Raw genomic sequence first — 21973 nt, forward strand, 5'->3', positions numbered from 1 at the left:
AGGCAACTGTGTCTGTGGCAGTACAAAAAATAAACCACAGTATTAGCTCAAGTTACATTTCAAGATGGGCCAGTGACCAACACGACCAATAGCAACATCCAGCAAGCAGTTCACAAAACCACTTCTTTTATGACTTTCACTTCTTCTTCTTTCAAATATGATTCTACTACGAAGCTGTGTGCGATTGGAACCTGTGATTTACACTTCGATGGTGCGTTTCGGGCCAGTTGAGCGATCTGGTGCTTTGCTGTCTCCGAGGGAATGTGGTGAGGTTTGATGCAGAGCGTGCGGCAGGGCAGTCCTGGGATGGGACACGAGCCCCTGATCGACTCCATAGCCTCTCTCCGATTGAGGCGTTAAGTGCGCAAGCTAATGATCGACTACATTGCTTCTCTCCGAGTGAGGCGTCAAGCAAAGTTGAAGGCGACAGGGACGAGGTGGATGCTCAGCACCGTCTGCCTGTATTTGACCACTCTTTCTCTCCCTCTCACCAGCTGCTCTCAGAGAAAAGTGCAGGACCCTTAGGATCCACGTGACACGGATCGATCGGTCACCCTGTGGGCTCATTTCGGGGAACTTGGAGGTTCATGTCATATGTGTTCCTAGATTCTGGTTACGATTTTTTTGCTGTGTTTAAGCAGTTTGATCAGGGCGATCAGTGAGGACTAGGACGCTTTGACGAAGATTAGCTCTGCGACCTCCAGTTAGTTAGCAGCACAGTGCTAAACTGAACTAAGCTGGAAATAAGTGGGCTCCCGGTCTGCTGTACTATGTGTTGTTCACCTGCTTTGTGTCATTTGAGCAATTTGCACTTTTTTGCACATTGGACGTTTGATATTTTCTTGAAAGAGTTCCATGGTGTTTCTTCATTTCATGGCTGTCTGCAGGAGGACGAATCGCAGAGTTGTATTCTGTATATATACTTCGATAATAAATGTACTTTGAATCTTTGAATTTTAGAAGTAAATCTCTTTCCGTCAGGACATGCCTGGAATAAGTTCCCTCCGATGATGACAGTGATAAAGAGCACAGGAACTAGCCATTTGGCCCACTAATTCTATGCCGATTTTCAAGCTGACATCTTTTTATTCTTCCCCCTTTTCCATCAGCTCCCCCCACCCCAATATTCTCCCAATTATTTGTAAACGGGGGACAATTTAGAGCAGCCATATAACCCTACCAAGCTGCACGTCTCTGGGATGTGGGAAGAAACGAAAGCACCTGCACTGGCAATAAGAATCAACATCAAGCTTATTATCACTGATTTATATGACCTGTGTTAGTTGGGATTTGACCAAAGAAAAAGTGGCTGAAGTTGCCTAGCACTCTAGTGCAAGGGTGTTTATAAGGAGTGTCAAAAATCAAACTTGCACAAATTAGCGATGAATAATGAAAAGAAATCTGTCAATATTTACAAAAAGACATCTAGCAGAAAAAAAAATAAATAGCTTTCTACTATTCTTGTCCAATGTGAACTCCTGACAGCCCCCATCTGTCTCCCATACCAAGAGTGAAGCACTCCTTATTTTTAGGCACCAGGGCATACCATCTTTAATTGCCAACAAAGTTAACTTAAGGCTACAGATTAGTTAGAATATAATTAACTCACAATGTAGCTACCACAAGACCCTAAGATATAGGAGTAGAATTAGGCCTCTTGGCCCATCAAGTCTGTTCTGCCATTTCATCATGGCCTCTCCAAATTTCCTCTCAGCCCACTGTTTTGTTTTCTCCCCGTATCCTTTCATGCCCTGACCAAGCAAAAATTCATCAACCTCTGCCTTAAATATACATAAAGATTTAGCCTCCGCAGCTGCCCGTAGCAAGGAATTCCACAGATTCACCAATCTCTGGCTAAAGAAATTCCTCCTCATCCCCATTCTAAAAGAACACCCCTCTATTCTGAGGCTGTGTCCTTTGGTATTAGACTCTCCCACCATAGGGAACATCCTCTCCACACCCACTCTATCATGGCCTTTCACCACTTGATAGTTTTCAATGAGGTCACCATTCATTCTTCTGAATTCTAGTGAATACAGGCACAGAGCCATCAAATGCTCTTCATATAACAAACCATTCAATCCTGGAATCATTTTCCTGAACGTCCTTTGAACCCTTTCCAGTTTCAGAATATCCCTTCTAAGATAAGGGGCACAAAACTGCTCACAGTATTCCAAGTGAGGCCTCACCAGTGCTCTATAAAGTCTCAACATTACATCCTTGCTTTTATATTCTAGTCCTCTTGAAATGAATGCAAGCATTGCATTTGCCTTCGTCACCACAGACTCAGTCTGTAAATTAACCTTTAGGGAATCCTGCACAAGGACTCCCAAGTCCCTTTGCACCTCAGTTTTTTTGTATTTTCTCTGCATTTAGAAAATAGTCAACCCTTTCATTTCTTCTACCAAAGTGCATGACTATACACTTCCCAACATTGTATTCCATCTGTCATTTCTTTGCCCATTCTCCTAAACTGTCTAAATCCTTCTGTAGCTTCTCTACTTCCTCAAAGCTACCTGCCCCTCCACCTATCTTCATCTGCAAACTTTGCAACAAAACCATCAATTTCATCATCCAAATCATTGACATATAACGTAAAAAGAATCAGTCCCAACATAAACCTCTGTGGAACATCACTAGTCACTGGCAGCCATCCAGTAGAAGTTCCCTTTATTCCCACACTTTGCATCCTGCCAATCAGTCACAGCTTTATCCATGCTAGAATCTTTCCTGTAATACCATGGGCTTGTATCTAGTAAAGCTGCCTCATATGTGGCACCTTATCAAAGACCATCTGAAAATCCAAGTACACCACATCAATTGATTCTCCTTTGTCTATCCTGCTTGTTAATTCTTCAAAGAATTCCAACAGGTTTCCCTTGAGGATTCCAACATGTTCCCATCCACTGAGGTCAGACTAATGGACCTATAATTTCCTTTCTTCTGCCTCTTTCTCTTTTTGAAGAGTGGAGTGACATTTGCAATTTTCCAGTATTCTAGACTCATTCCAGCATCTAGTGATTCTTGAAAGATCATTACTAATGCCTCCACAATCTCTTCAGCCACCTTTTTCAGAACCCTAGGGTGTACACCATCTAGTCCAGGTAACTTGTCTATCTTCAGACCTTTCAATGTCCCAAGAACCTTCTCTCTAGTTATGATAACTTCATACACTTCATGATCCCTGATACCCGGAACTTCCACCATACTGCTAATGTCTTCCACTGTGAAGACTGTTGCAAAATGCTTATTCTGTTCATCTGCCATTTTGTTGTCCCCATTACTACCTCTCCAGCACTGTTTTCCAATGGTCTGATATCCACTCTTGCCCCTCTTTTACACTTTATGCACCTGAAGAATCTTTTGGTATCTTTAATATTATTGGCTAGCTTACTTTCATATTCCATATTTACCTTCTTAATGACTTTTTAGTTGCCTTCTGTTGGTTTTTAAAAGGTTCCCAATCCTCTATCTTCCCACTTATTTTTGCTCTTTTATATACCTTCTCTTTGGCTTTTATGTTGGCTTTGACTTCTCTTGTTAGCCATGATTGTCTCATCTTTCCTTTAGAGTACTTCTTGCTCTGTGGGATGTATATATCCTGTGCCTTCCCAATTGCTTCCAGGAATTCCAGTCATTGCTGCTCTACTGTCATCCCTGCCAGTGTTCTTTTCCAGTTAATTCTGGCCAAAGCCTCTCTCATGCCTCTGTAATTCCTTTTCCTTTACTGTAATACTGAGACATCTGACTTTAGTTTCTCCTTCTCAAATGCCAGGGTGAATTCGATCATTTTATGATCGCTTGCCCCTAAGGGTTCTTTTACCTTCAGCTCTCTAATCAATTCTGGTTCATTGCAAAACACTCAATTCAGAATAACTGATCCTCTTGTGGGCTCAACCACGAGCTGCTCTAAAAAGGCATTTTGTAGGCACTCTAGAAATTTCCCTTCCTGTAATCCAGCACTAATCTGAGTGTCGGAGAGCTGATCAGAGCTCGAAGTTTTCGGATGACTCAGAGTCGGATCGTGGACGGCATGGCAGAGTTTTTCTTCCTTCTCCCGTCTGCGTGGGATGTGGGACACTTGAGAGACTTTGAACTTTTACTGTGCTCGTGGACTTCTTCATCAAGTTATGGTATTGTTGCACTATTGTAACTATATGTTATAATTATGTGGTTTTGTCAGTTTTTCAGTCTTGGTCTGTCCTGTGTTTTGTGATATCACATCAGAGGAAATAATGTATCATTTCTTAATGCATGCATTACTAAATGACAATAAAAGAAGACTGCGTGTCTTCATTACAAAATAAACAGTAGTAACTTTCTTAAATACAAAATACAATATACACACATACATTTACATGTCCCTAATTCTAAAGAAATAGAATATTCGGCTGTGTATGGCGGGAAAGGCACCATAAAACCATCCTGAGTGCTTCAACTCATTTTCAGACTCGTTATGAACATACACCAGGGAAGATGTTGAAGTTCACCCACTCAGCCCAATGAGAGCAGAGTGACAAGGCAATATTTGTATGTGAGCGAATACAAGTTCAAATCCCTTACTCACTCTTCCTTCAGTTAGTCCTGACGAAGGGTCTCGGCCTGAAACGTCGACTGTACCTCTTCCTAGAGATGCTGCCTGGCCTGCTGCGTTCACCAGCAACTTTGATGTGTGTTGCTTGAATTTCCAGCATCTGCAGAATTCCTGTTGTTTGTGTTACAAGTTTGTAAGGACTGTGTTTACTGAGTGACCTCCATCACAATGGGAAATTTGTGTTTTGTGTCAGCAATACAGTGCAGATGTATAAAATTATTGTAAATAAATGTTGCATGGGCCATTCAGAAATCAGCTGGCTGAGGGGAAGAAGCTGTTCCTGAATCACTGAGTGTGGGTCTTCAGACTCCTGTACCTCTCCCTTGATTGTAGTAATGAGAAGAGGGCGTGCTCCAGATGGTGAGGGTCCTTAATGATGGATGCCATCTTCTTGAGGCATTGCTTCTTCAAAAAGGTGGTGAGGAAGGTTGTGTCAGTGATGGAGCTCACTGAGTTTGCAGCCCTCTGCAGCCTCTTGCCATCCCGTGCATTGCAGCCTCCATACCAGGCTGTGATGAAACCAGCAGAATGTTCTCCACCATTCATCTATAGAAATTTATAAAAAGCATTGGTGACATACAAAACCTCCGCAAACTTCTAAAGAAGTAGAACCACTACCATGCCTTCTCCATGGTTGCATCAATACAGTGGGCCCAGGATACATCCTCTAAGGTGTTGACACCCAGGAACCTGGAGCTGCTCACCTTCTGCTCCGCTGGCCTCTTGATAACGATGGTGTGTACTCTGACTTCCCCTTCCTGAAGTCCACAATCAATCGCTTGTTCTTTCTGACACTGAGCAGGAGGTTGGTGTTGCTGTGAAAGCACCTTTCAGATCTGTAGGATATTCCAGTAGGTTCAGGTAGAGTTATTTTTCATTGTGATGCAGGAAACACAATAGGCAGCTGGGGCACAGCAAGCTCCCACAAACAGCAATGTGATAGGGACCAGATTACCATGTGTTGTTTGGTTCTGGTCACCTCATCTGAGGAAGGATGTGAAATCTATAGAGACAGCACAAAGGAGATTTACCAGGATGCTGCCTGCACTAGAGAGCATGTCTTATGAAGATAGGCTGAGTTTTCTACGGCTTTTTTCTTTGAAGGGAAGATGTATAAGCGGTGACTTCATAGAGCTGTACAAGATGATAAGAAGTATAGGATGGAGTGGACAGCCAGAGACTTTTTCCCAGGGTGGAAATGGCTAATACCAGGGGGCATAATTGTAAGGTGGTTGCAGGAATGTATAGGCAGGATGGCAGAGGCAGATTCTTTACACAGAGTGATGCAAGGAAGGAACACGCTGCCAGGGGTGGTGGGGGAGGCAGATGCATTAGGGACATTTAAGAAACTCTCAGATAAACACATGGATGATAGAAAAATGAAGGCTATATAAATGAATGTGTTCGAACAGAGGATCAGATCTTCACATTGGGCCTCACTCTGGCATGGAGGTGTTTGTAGATGTACAGGTTAGGATGGGAATGGGATTGAGAATTAAAGAGGCAACAGGAACCAATTACCTCTGTTCTGAGTTATGCACTAGAAATGAAGAGTCAACCCATGGGCACCGTGGCTACGGTGGTTAGTGGGTGGCACGGCTCAGTGGGCTATTCTGTACTGTATCTCTAAATAAAGTGTATTTACAGCGTATCTAAATACATTCTAAATGCTGTACCTCTAAATCTCTAAATAAGATGAAGAAAGGAAAGGCAGCAGGTCCTGATGAATTAATAATAGAACAAATTATCGCCCTTGAAGATTACGGAATTGAAAAACTTATTGATTTAATCAATGACATTTGTGAGTCTGGATTAATACCAGAACAGATGAAAAAATCAGTATTTCTCACTCTTCCTAAGAAACCTGGAGCAATAGAATGTGAATTACATAGGACCATAAGATTAATGAGTCATATCACCAAGATACTTCTAAGAATTTTGATGACAAGAGCTAAAAGTAAGATACAAGCTGAAATAGGTAAAGAACAATGTGGTTTTGTGAAAGACAAAGGTACAAGAAACGCAATGTTGATGTTAAGGATACTATCAGAACAAGCTATTCAAGTGCAAAAAGATTTGTTTATTTGTTTTATCGACTACACAAAAGCAGTTGATAAAGTGAAACACAATAAGTTATTTGAAATATTACAGGAAACTCTAGATCTAGATTCGAAAGACCTCCGCCTGATCAGAAATCTGTAGTGGGAACAAACTGCCGCTGTAAGAATAGATGGAGAAGTGAGTCAGTTTACAAAAATCAAGAGAGGCGTTAGACAAGGGTGTGTTTTCTCCCCTGATTTATTTAATGTGTACAGTGAAACAATGTTACAAAAAATAAGAGACATCTTGGGAATCAAAGTTGGTGATGAAAACATCAATAATTTCAGATATGCAGATGACACTGTGTTAATTGCAAGTACAGAGGAAGAACTACAAAACTTAATTGATATAGTTGTTGAAGAAAGTGCAAAAATGGGTCTATCTATCAATTGCAAAAAGACAGAATGTATGGTGATATCCAAAAAGAAGGAGAATCCTACCTGCAGGCTGAGAATAAATGGGGAAGACATAAAACAAGTAAAGAACTTTTGCTACTTAGGAAGCTGGGTGAGATCAGGTGGCAGGTGCAACATGGACATCAAAAGAAGAATAGGGATGGCAAAAAACACCTTTACGAGAATGAAGAGTATACTGACCAATACTAAACTAGGCATGACAACCCGCCCCAGAGTACTGTTATGTTATATGGCTCAGAATGTTGGACAATATCTAGTAACATGAGGAAATGAGTTGTAGCAGCAGAGATGTGATTTTTGAGGAGGATGCAAAGAATATCATAGACAAAATGAATATCTAACGAGGATGTCATGAACAGAGCAAACACAAAAAGAGAAATAATGTATGAAATCATGAAAAGGCAACGTAACTTCATTGGACATGTGATTAGGAAAGAGGAGTTAGAATGCTCGGTAATTATGGGAAAGATTGAAGGGAAGAAAGCAAGAGGAAGACAAAGACAAATGATGATGGAGACAGCAGCCAGAGAACTGGAAACGAATACCAATGATTTGATCCACTTGACCCAAAACAGGAGTGTGTGGGCCGTGGAAGTCAAAGCTCAAACTGGGCACGGCACCTGATGATGATGATGATGATGATGATCTCTAAATAAATAAACCCCATTACTTGGTTTGAAGTCAATCAGGGGCCAGATGGCCTTTTGGGAAGGACATTACTGATCTTTAATCACCAGCTAGTCACATCAGACTCATTGTTACTGAGAATCAATTTTAACGCCAGACTAATTTAATAGCTTGAATTAAATTCACTAGTCCCATAATGGGATTTGAACTCTTGCCTCCAGCTCAATAACCCAAGTGTCTGGTTCATAATACAGCACCTAGCTGACCATGATAGTGTGAACTGTGTGGGAATTGAACCCTTTGTGTTCTGGCCTGTGGGTTGGTGTGCTGCTCTTGATCCAAATCTCAATCCCAAGAGCATAGAACAACACAGCAAAGTACTGGCCTTTCAATCAACTATGACGACCCTTTTAACCTAGTTCAAGATCGATCTAACCCTTCCCTCGACATAGCCCTCGATTTTTCTTTCACTGTGTGCCTATCCAAGAGTGCTTTATGTGTCCCTAATGTATCTGCCGGTACCACCACTGCTGGCAGAGCGTTTCACACATCCACCATTCTCTGTGTAAAAAAACTGACTTCTGACTTCCCCAATACAACTTCCTCCAATCACCTTAAAGTTATGTCCCTCACATTAACCATTTCCGCCCGGGGAAAGGGTCTCTGGCTGTCCACTCTATCTATGCCTTTTATCATCTTATACACCTGTATGAAGTCACCTCTCATCCTCCTTCTCTCTAAGGAGAAAAGCCCCAAGCTCGCTCAACCTTTCCTCAAAAGACATGTTCTCTAATCCCAGCAGCAACCTGGTAAATTTCCTCTGCACCTTCTCTAGAGCTTCCACATCATTCCTATAATGAAGTGACCAGAACAGAATACAATATTCCAAGTGTGGTCTAACCAGGATTTTATAGAGCTGCAACACTACTGAACTCCTGAACTCAATCCCCTGAATAATGAAGGCTAACACACCATATGCCTTCTTAACAAACTTACCACTTGTGTGGCAACTTTGAGGAATCTACACTTTATACTTTATTGTCGCCAAACAATTAATACTAGAACATACAATCATCACAGCGATATTTGATTTTGCGCTTCACACTCCCTGGATTACAAATATTAAATATTAAAAATTAAAAATATTAAAAATAGTTAAAATTAGTAAATATTAAAACTTTAAATTATAAATCATAAATAGAAAATAGAAAAATGGGAAGTAAGGTAGTACAAAAAAAACCGAGAGGCAGGTCCGGATATTTGGAGGGTACGGCCCAGATCTGGGTCAGGATCTGTTCAGTAGTCTTAATCTATGGATGTGAATGCCAAAATCCCTCTTCTTCCACACTGATAAGAATCCTAACATTAATCCTGTATTCTGTCTTCAAATTCAAACTTCCAAAGTGAATCACTTCACTCTTTTCCAAATTGAACTCCATCTGCTACTACCTGGTCCAGCTCTGCACACTATCAATTTCCAACTGTAACCTACAACAACACTTTATACTATCCACAACATCAGCAACCTTCATGTCATCTGCAAATTTACTAACTCACTCTTCTACTTCTGTTGCAACGAATGAGGCCGACCCAAGTGCAGGACACAGGCACGGAGATTTGGTTAGGACGCAGACGTGAACGGCAAACAGGAAGGAGAGCAGGTCGGCAAGAGACGGACAGAATTTATCTTGACTCGAAGCGTAGAGAAAGAAACAGCGGACAAAACTCTTCTTAGTACAGACAGACAGAGTTACACTAAAGTAAAACTTCAGAAGACTTACCTTGGCGTAGAGAAGCTGGGTTTCACAGGTAAACCTCTGAACTGGAATTGAGCTTAGAAAACTGATCTTGACACGAAGAGACAGAGTTTCACAAGTAATTCTCGGTACTGAAGCAAAACTTAGGACACATGGTCCTAAGCGGCTGGGGAATGTTGATTACCACACAGGCAAAACCAACGATCTGGCAACTAGTGGTTGTAACGCTGGGGTTCTTATGCTGCAGGTCCTGATGGAAACTAGGTGTGCCATCATGAAAGAGAATTAGGAGAAAATGAGAAATTAACGGTCGGAATCTTGGCACAATGAAAGGAAATTAGGAGAAAATAGGGAATTAATAATCGGGACCATGACAACTTCCTCATGCAAATCATTGATAGGCATCACAAAGAACAGGGATCCCAAAACAGGTCGCTGTGCAACACTACTCCAGATTCCAGGGAGAATATGTTCCATCTACTACAACCCTCTGCCTTCTGTAGGCAAGTCAATTCTGAATCCCCACGTCCAATTTTCCCTGGATCCTATCCCTCCTGACTTTCTGAATGAGCCTGCAATGAGAAGGGAGGACCAATCACATGGAAGTGAACTGTACCTCAGGGGAAAAGAAAACCAGGCAGGCTGAGAAAGAATTTTACAATACTACTTGATCCTCGACGATCCTCCTTCCACCTCCCCCCCTCCGTAGACTCCATCTTCTTTTGTTTCTTCTCGACACAAAACATCGACAGTTAATCCATTTCCATAGACCAGGGTTCCCAACCTACGGTCCACGGACCCCTTGCTTAATGGTATTGGTCCATGGCATAAAGTGATTGGAAACCCCTCCATAGATGCTGTCTGACCTGCTGAGTTCCTTCAGCATTTTGTGTGTGTTGCTCTGGATTTCCAACATCAGCAGATTTTCTCTTGTGTTTACCTTACAGTGTTTTTTGTTTGGTGTTGCGTCAGATCTGAAGTAAAATTTATTTCATTCTCCTTTACACTTGTGTACTGGAAATGAATTTAAACAATCTTGAACCTTGGGGAGAGAACAGTTGCTGGTGCCTGTTTGAAACAATCTTTCAGAAGAACCAAATGTGAAAATCCATGGCCTTTATAAAACCATGAGATGAAGTAATTGGTGGCATCTGTCTGAAGTGGTCTGAACATAGAACACAAGTGATGATAAACAGATGCCGTCATTTGTAGAGGGTAGAAGCCTTGTCCATTTGACACCCATGTCAGATATCGCCATCGAGACATACAGCTGGCCTTATCTGAACTGAAGCAATGTCTGGGTTTTGATTAATCCAAGGGTTTATTTCTGGAGCAATAGGAATAAAGAGCAGAGAAGGTATGTTAAACTTCTGTTGAACCTTGGTAAGTGCACACGGAGAGACTTGCGTGCAATACTGAAAAAGATATTAGGTCCCTGAGAGAGAGGGGCCAATAGAAGACTTACAAAGATCAGAGTTCAAAGTATATTTATTTTCTAAGTGTGTATAAATTATACAACCTTGTGATTCATCTCCTTGCAGGCAGCCACAAAGATGATACCAGAAGTGCAAGGTTATAAAGATCGGGGGGAAATAAACAGAATGGAATTGTTTTTGCTTGAAAAGCAAAGACTTATTAAAACGCTGTGAAATTATCAGATAGCACAGTGGTTAACATAATGTCATTACAACACCAGAAAATCAGGTTCAACTCCCGCAGCTGAACGTAAGGAGTTTTTATGTTCTCCCCATGACTGCGTGGGTTTCCTCCAGGTGCTCCAGTTTCCTCCTACATCCCAAAGACGTACAGGTTAATTAGACACATGGGTTGAATTATCCCTTCCAATTCCATTCTCCTGCCTTCTCCCCTTAACCTTTGACACCCTGACTAATCAAGAAACTATCATACTCCGCTTTCAATATAACCAATGACTTGGGCTCCGTCGCTGTCTGTGACAATGAATTCCACAGATTCACCACAATTTCTGGCGAAAGAAGTTCCTTCTCATCTCTGTTCTGAATGGACATCCCTCTGTTATGAGGCTGTTCCCTTTGGTCCTAGGCTCACCCACTACAGGAAGCATCCTCTCCACATCCACTCTACGCAGAGGATAAGAAGCTGGAGAAGAAGACAGAGAAGATTCCGATTCAGCCTGATTTATCATACGTACATTGGAACATGGGTCATGGGCTAGGATCTAGGAGTAAGTTAAAGGTCAGCACATCATTGTGGGCTGATGGGCCTGCACTGAGCTGTAATGTTCTATATTCTATGAAACATACAGTGAAGTGTGTCATGAGCCCTGTGAGCCTCTGCAGCAAGCTGCAGAGTGTCGGGCTTCTAGGTTTCTCCAGCACCTGTGTTTACTAATTTTTATCATAACTAGAGTCGTTAAGCCCATGTTCTTCCTGTTTAATTTTGTAAGTTAATTGTGACTGGCACGGTTTTTCCACATTCTATGATTATTTAAAGGGGACTCTCATTTAATGCTGTTGTCAGAGTCCTTGTGTGTGGAGAATTATTTTTCTGACGGGGCCACTTGGTCATGCCTCTGATACCCTGTTAGTATCGGTATGTATAACCTATTGTTTCCATTTCTACATGGGGAGTCTGTCATCCATCCAGTACTGGGTTGAGTCATTTTCAGGAGAGAGTCATTCACCGTGACAGAGTCTGCTGTTCCTCTGTACTTGGGTTGAGTCGTTGCCAGTGCCCACCATGACAGAATCTGCCTTTCCTCCACTCCTGAGTTCAGTCCTGCCAGCGACCAATGTAACAGAAATGTGCTGTTTGGATTAACAACCAACAGACCCAGGGATGCGCTGGGGGCAGCCCACAAGTGCTGCCACACATTCTGGCACCAACATAGAGTGCTCACAGTGTTCAGAGAAGCCATTAATTAAATATAATTATAAACTCAAGAGGTCCTGCAGATGCTGGAAATCCAGAGCAACAGAAATAACTCAGCAGGTCAGACAGCATCTATGGAGAGGAATAGGCAGTCATGTTTTGGGCCGAGACCCTTCCCCAAGAAACTAAGAGGGGATTCAAAAGAAATATCTGTCTCCAAAAAGGGACGAATGTGGGATTTGTCCTCCCAGGGAGATGCCCCAGGAGACATGAGTTTAAGGGGAAGCTAGTTAAACATATGCAGGAGAGAGTGATGGGGGATCGGAAAGGGAAGGCAGACACAGGTGCAAAGATGAAACACTAGTATGGTCTATGAGGTGGCAGTGGACCATGGAATAAAGGAAAGGAGGTGGGGAACTGGAGGGAGGTGATGGGTAGGTCATGAGGGCAGGTAAGGTGAAGAGAAGTGGAGAGAGGGCGGAGACCCTTCTGAAGGATTGGAAATGAAGTGGGAAGATGCCAGATTGTGGGGAGAGAGGAAGGAATAGAAGATTTAAGATTCTTCAAGGTAGGCACACTTCAAAGAGATTTCACAGTGGAGCAACAAATCATAGATGCCGGAAATCCAGAGAAACACACATGAAATGCTGGAGGAACTCAGCAGATCAGGCAGCATCTGTGGAAAGGAATAAACAGTCGACATTTCAAGTCCTTCATCAGGACTGGAGAGAAAATGGGCAGAAAGAGGGCATTGATTTCAATACAAAGCTTGGAGTTATGAACAATCCAGAATGAGTTTCCAAATCAGAATCAGATTTATTATTACTGCCAAATGTTGTGAAATGTGTTGTCTTGTGGCAACAGTACAGTGCCATACATAAAATATATTATAAATTACAAAAAAAAACAATAAATAAATAGTACAAAAGAAGAATATTTATGTCATGTTCATTGGATCATGGACTGTTCAGAAGCAGAGAAAGATAAAGATTAGCTTTATTTGCCGTATGTGCATCGAAACATCAGAACACACAGAGAAATATGTTGTTTGCATCAATGACCAACATGGTCTGAGGTGGTGCTGGGGGCAGTCCGCAAGTGTTGACATGCCTCTGGCATCAATGTAGCATGCCCACAGCTTACCCTTTGGGGGTAAACCCCCCGGTCACAGGGAGGATACAGAAACCCCATACAGACAGCGACTGAGCTCCTCAGGATTGGAAAGGGAGAGGGAAGAAGCTGGAATAAAAGGTTGGGAAAGTGAGGGAGCACAAGCTGGAGGCTGATAGGTGGATCCAGGTGAGAGGAGGGAGGTACAGTAAGTTGGTGTGTGGGGGAACCGTTTATTTCCCTCTTTTGTCACTTTTTTTTGCCAAATATAGGAAAATGTAACAGAGGAAGTGCCCTTCAGCCCACAAAGATTAAACATGTAAAGCCTGTCCCATTGGCAGTAGCTTGAGGACAGTAGTGAAGAGGATGAGAGGAGACTTGTCAACCGTATTTAAAATGATATGTGGCACGGACAGAGTGGCTAGCCAGAGACTTTTCTGCTTTTATGTCTTATGGTCTTACACAGAAATGGATACTAGAATGGGGCATTCTTTTAAGGTGAGCACAAAAGAATCTATAGATGCTGGAAATCCAGAGCAACACACACAAAATGCTGGAGGAACTCAGCAGGTCAGACAGCATCTGTGGAGATGAATAAACAGTCAACGTTTCAGGCTGAGACCCTTGCCAGGTCTGGAAAGGAAGGGGAAGAAGTCAGAAGAAGAAGGTGAATCTGTTAGGATCTCATTGAATGACCCTCAGCTGCTTCTACTTCTCATGTTCTTTGAGATTCCTGATTTGGAGAAGAGGTTTCATAGATCTCGAGGCTGTTGTGTAAGGAGAGAGGGTGCACGATTTAGAACTACCACAAAAGGCCTGAAGCACTGAATGAAGATTTTCAGCCTATTGTGTCTATCAACTCTACACCTGGATAACTCCCTTGTTCCACCCTTTCGCTCGCTTTCTACAACTTAGAAACGTCTGCACAACTTTCTCTTAAAAGCATAAATTAACACCACCCCTCCCCATCCAAAAGGATGATAAACACAAGAGATTCTTCAGATGCTGGAAATCCTGAGTAACACACAAAATGCTGGAGGAACTCAGCAGGCCAAGCAGCTTCTATGAAAAGGATAATACAGTTGACATTTTGGGTCAAGGCCCTTTAAGGTGATTGGAGGAAAGGTATAGAAGGGACACCAGTGGTAGTTTTTTTTTCCACACAGAGAGTGGTGGGTGCGTGGAATGCACTGTCAGCCATGGTGGTAGAAGCAGATATATTAAGGACATACAGGTGCTGTCCCAGTAGACTGGGTGAGTAACTGGAGTGTGTTTATTGATGTGGAGTGTTGATACCACCACATTTTGCTGATTATTTCCAATATTTTCAACAAACCAACACAGGAGAATCAAAATCAGGTTTATTAGCACAGACATGCATTGTGACATTTGTTGTTTTGCAGCAGGAGTACGTTGTAATGCATTAAAATGACTGTAAGTTACAGTAAGAAATAAATGGTGCAACAACAGAGCAAACAGTTGATGGACCATTCAGAAACCTGATAACAGAGAGGAGGAAAATCTTACAAAAGTAGTGGATACAGCCCAGTCCATCACAGGTAAAGACTTCCCACCACTGAATACATCTGCATGAAACACTATTGCAGGAAAGCAGCATCTATCATCAGGGACCCCCACTACCCAGGGCGTTCTCTTTTCTCACTGCTGCCCTCAGGAAGAAGGGCTTCAGAACTCAACCCACCAGGTTCAGGAACAGTTACTACCTCTCAACTGTCAGGCTCTTGAAGCAAAGGGGATAACTTCACTTGCTCCATCATTGAAATGTTCCCGCAACCTATGGACTCACTTTCAAGGACTCTTCATCTCATGCTCTCGATATTGATTGCTTATTTATTTATTATTGTTCTGTTGTTTTGCATTTACAGTTTGTTGTCTTCTGCACTCTGGTTGAACACCCTAGTTGAGAGGTCTTTCATTGATTCTGTTATGGTTATTATACTGTTATGGATTTAATTGTACATGCCCGCAAGAAAGTGAATTTCAGGATTGTATATGGTGACATGTATGTACTTTGATAATAAATCTACTTTGAACTTTGAGGAAACTGTCCCTGAATCGATGAGTATGTGTCTTCAGGCTCCTGTATCTCCTCTCTGTTGGTAGTAATGAGAAGAGGGCATGTCCTGGGTGGTGAGGATCTTACATGATGGATGCCACCTACCTCAGGCATCTCCTTTTGAAGATGTCTGCGGTGGTGGGGAGGATTGTGTCTGCGGTGGTGGGGAGGATTGTGTCTGCGGTGGTGGGGAGGATTGTGTCTGCGGTGGAGTTGGCGGGCTTTACAACCCTCTGCAGCCTCTTTTGATCCTTGCTCTTATCAGCAGGTGATTCATCCAGTCAGGATGCAAAATAGTGAGGTTTATAGGTTCATAGTTCAGAATCTGATGACAGAGGGGAAGAAGTTGTTCCTGAAATGTCCAGTGTGTGTATTTCAGGTTCCTGTATAACTCCTTCTTGATGGTAGTAATGAGAAGAAAGCATGTCAGAGGCAGAACCAGTCAGAAGCTCTCTGTAAACACCTGTTTCTACACCTGTAAAAATTTGCTTATCTTCTTAGACGAAAAAATATTATTTTCAAGAATAAACAGTGCAAAGCTTTTTCATTGTTACATTCATAGTCAATGCATTAAGTAATAGTTTATTATTTTTTAATTGCCACTCAAGTATCCCCCTCTCCCGAGGGTGGTACACTACTACAAAAATTAAGGGGCTTCTTCACCGAACTGGGCCCCTCCCTGTCCAGTGGCGGAACAACCCTATCCTGTGCTCCCCCCCCGCAAAAGCACCAAGTGCCTACATCTCACATTCACTCGCAGGTCTTGCACACTGGTTGCGGTCTAGCATTGATTCTGTGATGGTTGTTGGATTTATTGAGAATGACTCCAAGAAAATGTATCTCAGGGTGGTATGTGGTGACATATATGTAATTTGGTAATAAATTTACTTTGATTTTGATTTTGAGGATCTTTCCCTCGCGAAGTAAGGCACCGCCCCTTCACTGGGGCGGGACCTCCGGATCACACGCCTCTCACTGGACACTCAGGGGCGGAGTGTCGGAGGGGCGGGTGAATAAACCGGGACAGTCTGTGAGCAGGCGCTCTGCTTGCCCTTTGGGACCGCGCAGACAACTTTCCACTGAGGCTTCAGCGTCTCTGCAACATTGGCAGCTACAGGTGAGAATCCTTTACTGTTTAATCACACATCTCCGAGGAAAGGCGCCCGAAGAGAGCTGAAACCTCCCCCCTCTGTTACCAATTCGTGTTATGTTACAGTTAATGGTATAATCTATATGGTATGGTGCTATTAACTTCTCTATCTGTCAAAGTCGTGGAAATTCAGTGATTTACTTTACAAAATTCAAATCAGCCGACTTGGAAATTACTTGTATCTCTCGTAAATCTTGAGGTTTTTATTAAACAGAAAAAAAAGTTTTTACAAACTGCAATGTATTCATTTAATTAATAAGTGGGTCCAAGAGATTCTTTCCTGTGTAAACCTGAAACAACCGTCTCTCCACTCTCCCCAGCTGTAAGGTTTGCTGTGTGTAATATTTTCATTCAGCTTTTATTCAGGAAACATTGCTCCCTCCCTGCCCTTTTTTTTAAAGCAACTGTCTGCCCCATAGGCACACAGACTCCTTGTTAAAATGCGCAGTGGGGAACGAGACAGAACCATGAGGAAAATCGGATTTCCTTGCAAAGTCAGCAGTTTACATTCGGTTGCTCACTGCCGTGCCGGGTTGGAAAGGGAGCTTGAATGTAAAGCCGAGGGTTCTGGCTATGTTCCTTTGACTGGTCGGATGGGGAGGGAGGGGAGCCCTCTGTCTAAGTGTTTGTGTGTGGACTATCCGCGGCGATGGCTGGAAATAGGTTACAGGGGGAAACCAGGTTATTCTACGGGCTAGCATAGAGTTGACGGGCTGGGTCCCCTCCTTCCCCTACGTTGTACGGAACCGTGTACGTTAGTGGGTCCACCTCCGGTACCGACGGAGGGGAGTCCCCTTCACGCCGTTGTTGGATCACACAGACACACATTCAGAAGTGACAGACAACCCCTCCCCACAGGTACAAACTGAGCAATAGAGAGGGAGATATTGAAGAGAAGCTTGCCCGTCCACTCTCCACTCCAGATTTTTTTTGGAGGGCCGCTCTCTGCGGATAGACACGATGGGCCAAGTGGCCTAATTGTCTTGTGGGTGTTCTGAGACGATGGTTACTTGCCAGGCTCCGCCTGAGATGCGGCGTTGCCATCATTAAAGTGCCGGTTACAAACTCTGACATTAATGTGCATGGTCTGCCTTTCATAATTTAAAACAGTATGAATAATTGAAAGTCTCCAGGGTCAGGGGGAATTATATTAACTGAACTAGTTCCCTCCGTCCCCTTCTCCATTCTCTGTGGCTGATGTCCTTGGATATTTCTTGATATCACACCGGGTGGAATGTCCTCGGGGGACGGTCCCCCTCGGAGGAGGTCTCGGCTTCAGACAGCTTAAGTGGCCGCAGCCGTTCAGGTATGGGGTGGATAGAACGCTTTCTGGTGCGTCGAGGATTCTGGGTATGCCAGTCGCCATCTTCCAATGGAATATTAAGCGCGAGATCATGGTCACTTTCAACTGCGAGGTCATGTGATAAAAATTTTCCGGAAGGTGTTGCAGCAAAGCTGTTTTAAAATTTGTCAGCTTGAATTCAATGAAGGAGCTTGTAGTGTTAAGCACCACATACTTTGTCAATACTTTGGTATACTATTGTGGCATGTACGGAGGTACAGTGAGAAATATTGTTTTGGATACCTTCCATACAATATATTGAGGTAGAGTCATAAAGCGTCACAGCCATGGTAAGATAGAGTTTAGCGCGATGCTACTACAGTTTAAGACGTTCTGGAGTTCCGAGTTCCATTCTAGCACCGTCTGTAAGGAGTTTGTTTTCCTGTGACAGTGTGGAATTCCAAAGCATGTGGGTTAGTGGGTCATTCCAAATTGCCCTGTGATTAGGCTCGTGTTAAATAAGTGGGTTACAGGGTGACGTAATTGGGCCTGACAAATGTCACGACACATGCCCAAGATATCCAACATCTGCAGAATCTCATGTCTATGCTTAGCCCAGACCTTACTGAATATGGAACAGGTTCACGGGGCCTGTTGTCATTTACTGTATATTCTCTTAGTTTATCGTGTTCTCGAGCGTATCGGCTCTCATTCCTCCAGACAGAATTCCAAAAGAGGTTTCCATTAAATCATTCTGTTTTGCAATTCTCCTGTCAGCACGCAATCCCACTACTCAGGGAGCCTTTAAATCACACAGAACAGAAGTGGGCCCTTCAACCTGCCGCAAGCGGCACGGTAGCACAGCAGATAGCGCAACGCCCATTACAGCTTGGGGCATCAGAGTTTGGATTTCAACTGACGTCCTCTGTAAGAAAGTTTGTACACATGTACGTGAAAGTGTGGGTTTCCTCCAGGTGCTCCGGTTTCCCCCCACAATTCAATATGTGTGTGTGTGTGTGTGTATATACACACAGACACACACAAACCCAACTTGCCTCTGCTGATTGTGTTTCCCAGTGGGCTCGTCCCATCTGCCTGTGTTTGGCCCATAGCTCTCTAAACGTCTCCACCTATGTACTTATCGAGATGGCTTTTAAATGTTGCTAATGTGCCCACCTCAGCCACTATTTCTGGCACCTCATTCCAAATGTGTAGCACCCTCTGTGTGAAGCAGCTGCCTGTGATGTCCCTTTTTAAATCTCTTACCTCTAATCTTAAACCATTTCATTATTAATACCACCTCCATGGGGAAAAAAGACTGTTGTCTACTTCAGCCTGTCTATGCTCCTCAAGCTTTATCAAATTTTAAATTAAATCTATTCTCTAAGTGTGTAAACATAACCATATACTACCCTGAGATTCATTTTCTTGCAGGAATTTACAGGAAAGTAAGGAAATACAGTAGAATTGATTAAAAACTGTACTTGCCAAAGAGTGGTAAGCATTCAATGTACAAAAAAACAAATGGTACAAATAATGAATAAAGTTAATAATGAGAACTTGAGTTGTAGAGTCCTTGAAAGTGAGTTCATAGGTTGTGGAGTCAATTAGTGTTGAGGTGAGACTCGTTATCCATGCCAGTTCAGGAGCCCAATGGCTGTAGGGTAATAATTGTTCCTGAATCTGGTGGTGTGGGTCTTGAGGCTCCTGTACCTCCTGCCCATTGGTAGTAGTGAGAAGAGAGTGTAGCGGCTTCTCATCATCAGGTCACTTCTCCATCTCCTACATTCCAGGGGATAAAGTTCTAATGAACGCCACCTCTGCTTGTAACTCGGGCAACATCCTGGTAAATATATTCTGCACTCTTTTAGGTTTAATAACATCTTTCCAATAATGTGATCGTACTAAAACTACTCAACTGCACTCTGCCTCTGGCTGTTTTCAAAGGAACTCCCTGGACCTTGTCCTGGGGATTTGGGAATTTTCACAGCTCCGAGGACTTTGAAGTGTCCTCCATGTTGGTGGTAAGCTGGTTGGCCCCAGAGTCACAACCCCAGATCCTTGACCCTTGCTGCACATGTGCAGACTGTGCATCGGCCAGTTTCAAGCTACAGCATTAGACCAGTTCCCTGCAAATGCTGGCAAAAGCTTCCAAGTCACATGAGATGACCACTTCACTGGTCTCTGTAAATTACCCTGTGTGTCAGTAAATGGTGGTATTTGGGAATGGGGGAGATAATGGAAATATCATAGTCATAGATCACTACAGCATGTACACAGGCCCTTCAGCCCAGCGAGTCTATGTCAGCCACAGTGCCCACCCAACTAGTCCCAATTTCCTCTGCTCCACGCCTCCATGCTCCTATCCAACTGCTTCTTAAATGATTCTATTGTACTTGCCTCAACCATTTCCCCGGCAGCTCATTCCATATACTCACCACCCTCTGTGTGTGTGTATGTGTGTGTGTGTGTGTGTGTGTGTGTGTGTGTGGTGGAAATTGTCCTCTCGGATCCCCTTTAAATCTTCACAGCGGGCTGTGCAGTAGCACACAGTAGTGGTTAGCATAACACTATTACAGCACCAGTGATCAGTGATTGACATTCAATTCCAGCCACTCGATAAGGACTTCGTATGTTCTCCCCTTGACCACATGGTTTTCCCCAGCTGCTCAGTTTCCTCCCACATTCCAAAGATGAGCAGGTTAGTAAACTGAGGGCATGTTAGGAACGTGGCAACACATGTGGGTTGCCCCAGCGCATCTTGAACTGTGGTTATTGATGCAAACAACATATTTCACTGTATGTTTCAATTTTCTGGTAAGAGGGCAGCACATTGAATTGCAATGACTTCTGTGTGGCCAACTAAACGTGTTATTGTCCTTTTTAAAACATTTTTTTTACAATTGCAAGACCCTGCTGGACCGTGAGACCTTAAGGTAGTGCAGGTCTTTTGCCATCGGTGAGTTACTCGTCATTGGAGAAACCGAAGGAGCTGGACTTGGTGCGGATCGTGCTGCTGCCTGCGTCAGAAGTGTGCAGTCTAACAGCAAGTGATCATCTTAGTCGCTTTTCTTGTGATCGCACACCCTGTTGGGCATTGTTAATGTGGAATGCTACAAGTCTGACTCTGGTTTTGAGGTGGACGACGGGGGAGCTGTGTAGCAAGGACTAGGCCTGAAGCGCAGTGCCACCCGGGAGAGAGGCGTCAGTGTCAGTGCGCTCCACTGGAGGCGGTGCGGCGTGGCATCCTAGAATCAGTGCTGCCCCCAGTGTTCACTCGACAGAAGACAAACCATACTGTGTTCAGCTGTAGATTTCTGCAACGTTCGTGGACCCAATCTCGAACTATATTTTCTTTTTGTGTGACTGTATTTTACTGATATCCTCATTGTGCCTTGTGCTGTGTGTGACTGTTGGTATTGTGTTTTGCACCTTGGCTCCAGAGTAACGCTGTTTCATTTGGCTGTATTCATGTATGGTTGAATGACAATTAAACTTGAACTATGAAATTTCAATGGATATGTGACAAATAAAGCTAATCTTTCTTTCCTTCTCACCCTAAACTATGGTGAGAATGCAATGGCTAAGTATAATATTGACATAGATGGAATTTGACTCAAATTTAAAATTCCCAGGACTGGCTCCCTGGGAACGTTGAGCAGAAACCTCAGTGAATATTCACCTTGGTGAAAGTAGTCCATTTCCTATCATTTTCTGTGTGTGGTGTTGGTTTATTATCATATGGACCGATATACAGTGGAAGCTTTTGTCTGTATGACATCCAGACTGATCATTCCAAACACAAGTGTACTGAGGTGATACAAAAGGAAAACAATGCAGAGTATTGTGTTGTAGGATGAGTTCTTTGACTGCCACGGCCATACAGCAGGGATTCTTGACCTTTTTACCTGATGGAACCCCACACCATTAGCTAGGGGTCTATGGATGACATGTGTTGTGATTCCCTGCCAGGAGGAGTGGAGACTTGGAGTTTCAGAATGTACACCACA

The 21973-nt window shown here is 43.2% G+C and overlaps 1 protein-coding gene across 12 annotated transcripts in view; it reads left to right on the forward strand.

The window, feature by feature from the left end:
* The first annotated feature begins 16564 nt into the window (after window positions 1–16564).
* The window catches only part of LOC140205309 (liprin-beta-2-like), a 245569-nt gene continuing 240160 nt past the window's right edge, over window positions 16565–21973 (forward strand). For all 12 annotated transcript variants that reach the window (XM_072272853.1, XM_072272852.1, XM_072272843.1 and 9 more), the window contains exon 1: window positions 16565–16648. The gene's annotated coding sequence lies outside the window, so the exon portion shown is untranslated. The remainder of the gene's footprint in view (window positions 16649–21973) is intronic.

The sequence above is a fragment of the Mobula birostris genome, chromosome 11, assembly GCF_030028105.1.
Source record: "Mobula birostris isolate sMobBir1 chromosome 11, sMobBir1.hap1, whole genome shotgun sequence".
Lineage (NCBI taxonomy): Eukaryota > Metazoa > Chordata > Chondrichthyes > Myliobatiformes > Myliobatidae > Mobula > Mobula birostris.